Source organism: Halyomorpha halys, unplaced genomic scaffold, assembly GCF_000696795.3.
Source record: "Halyomorpha halys isolate HHAL.00 unplaced genomic scaffold, Hhal_1.1 Scaffold102.1, whole genome shotgun sequence".
NCBI classification, from domain to species: Eukaryota; Metazoa; Arthropoda; class Insecta; order Hemiptera; family Pentatomidae; genus Halyomorpha; species Halyomorpha halys.
The window spans coordinates 974,683-977,275 of NW_027113828.1; the positions used below are offsets into that span (position 1 = coordinate 974,683).

At 30.5% G+C, this 2,593-nt stretch overlaps 1 protein-coding gene across 5 annotated transcripts in view; it reads right to left on the reverse strand.

The window, feature by feature from the left end:
• Cad87A (cadherin-87A) overlaps positions 1-2,124 on the reverse strand; it is a 212,838-nt gene extending 210,714 nt beyond the window's left edge. For all 5 annotated transcript variants that reach the window (XM_067051142.1, XM_067051144.1, XM_067051143.1 and 2 more), the window contains exon 1: positions 1,837-2,124. The gene's annotated coding sequence lies outside the window, so the exon portion shown is untranslated. The remainder of the gene's footprint in view (positions 1-1,836) is intronic.
• Between the last annotated feature and the right edge of the window lie 469 nt (positions 2,125-2,593).

Genomic DNA, 2,593 nt, shown 5'->3' on the forward strand with positions numbered 1-2,593 from the left:
AGCATAATGGTCAAGATTCAAACAAATATATTTATTATAAACCAAAGCATAATGGTCAAGATTCAAACATGTATATATTATAAACCAAACAAATGGATTTTACATTCTGAAAAGTGGTAAGCAAAAAAAGTGATGTTATTTGGTTTTATAAAAAACATAATTTGTAATATTGCTCACATGATAGAAGTATTCTCAGGGGATGTATTGAAATAAAGATTGACAGCAGAAGAATATGTGTATGTATATATTGTTATATGGTGTATATTGTTACATGAATATGAGTATATTGTTATATGAATATCTGTATATTGTTATATGACTATGTGTATGTTGTTGTAGTTGTTAAAAATTAATAAGGCTAATTATTTTAGTCATAACTATTTCATTAAAGTGTCAAAGTGCCTCTAAAAAGAAAAAAATATTATTACTTTTTAAAAACGAATACAAATAGATTTTCTCTTTTAAAGCCAATGTCACGTCTATTTAAGAAAGATTTTGTTTTAAAATACCTAACTTGATATTAAAAAAGTACAATCGAATGAATATTGAAGAAAATTGGACGTTAAGAGATTTGCGAAGTATTCCTTATGAAATAGGGACTAGATACTTCCTACTAACAATTTCCTTTAGAGAATTTAAAACAAACATCGATATTGAACTAAAATATCTAACTAGAGCCATTTTAGAATTTAGGTAAAAACAAAATTAATTATTTCAGGAGTTCGAGGGAGGGCGAATTTTACGAGTGAAAGACTAGTCAACTATTTGCAACAGTCAACGCCAATTTTTAATTTATTCTAATTTACTACCGCTACTATCATCCAAACATCAGCAAAATTTCTTAAACATTTTTGAAAAAATAAATCCGAATAGCTCATTTTTCCCCTCAGTCTAAATAATACGAGAGTATTATAGTTTACGAAAGATAATAGCAGCAAAAAATTATTAGTTATTTATCTTTTTATAAATAAAATCAGGGATGAATTGGGAACTTCAAAAAGAAGTGCTTCTACAGCATTTTATAAATACTCGATTTAGCAACAAAGAAATAAATCTTTATAATTGAATAAAGTTGAAATTGATCAAGTATAAGATAAAATTGCTACTCCATCATGTCAAAAGCTTAGAAGAACAATCCACCTGCGAATTCCATAACTAAGAAGCATTAACTTGGAAAAATTAATCTGAAAAAGATCTAAAGTTTTTCTTTCAGACAAAAAGGGTGGACATATTTGTGTGATAAAAAAAAATAGTTTAGGGCTTCTGAAACAGTGTTTGTTTTAGGAAGTTAAGGTTTAATCTCGGAAAACTCACGTTACTACATAAACTAGAAATTCTAAAATGGACATTTATTATTCGTCCAACCCACAGACATGTAGATACATATGTCACAGAAACATAGATCCATCGAAATATTTTTGAAACTTTTTATTTTCAAATAAAGATTTTATTAAAAAAAAAAAAAAAAAAATGGAGAAAAAAATGAACTAGGTACTATCTAGTTGTCAATAAACAATTGTTTTCATTGAAATGGAACTTCACTGCCATCCACTTATTTGTAAACGTTCACTGATAGGTGTGATAGAAATTCAACTCCTTCCTTCAATAATAATTGTTAAATAATTATATAATGTTAAGAGGAACATACTAAGGAATAGACAGATCTAACTAAGGAACATAATAAGGAATAGACAAATCTAACTAAATGTCAAACTCACTGATATGGCTAGTGAGTAGAAGAATGGCAGTGATGTTGTGACTGGTGAGTTGGCTATTAACGGACCTGAATCACTAGAGGAGAATGTGGGTTTAAACAGGTAACGGAATGGTCCTCACCTGTCCTGGCTAGGATGTATCCCATCTTCCGGGAGAGTAGGCCATGTCCAAGAGCTTCTGGATTCAGGAGACTTCAATTCCTCACCGGCAACAACACACGTCTCGATGAACAACAACCAGGGATTGACCCTTTTGATCCAAATTGAATATATTAATCACTTTACAAAACGGATATTAATATGCTTGAAAAATTTACGTTTAGACAGATATATTCCTCAACTAGATGTATTGGCCGATGTGAACTAGAAATAGGTGATAAGAGGGACGACACGACCTACGTGCACGGGCCGCCGCGACGGACTGGCTGGTCGAGGGGAGGGGCGCTCCAGTCCTGCCAACTCCTCCACTCCTCCATTCCATTATCTACTTTGTTTAGGTTTTTGCTAACGGCTCACTTTTAATACGAAAAAATTTAGCGGCACGCAATCTATATAATATATTAATCTATATTATAAGATAAATAATCAATTTTAAGAATAACGCTGTTATACCCCTACAAGTGCATACAGAGAAATGTGTAATAACATAATAAATGCGAATGATAAAAAATTAAAATCAATGAAAACTACATAGAAATAATTGGATGAAACACAAATGACAATAATAGACATGATTTACAAAAGTAAGCAACCTTAACTTTGGTAATGATGAAAAAATATTTTTGAAATTATATGGAAAGATAATTATGAAGAAGTTTGTAAGGGTAAGAACAATCAATAAATAATATTACTGATTAAATACAATCCGTCCAAGGGTC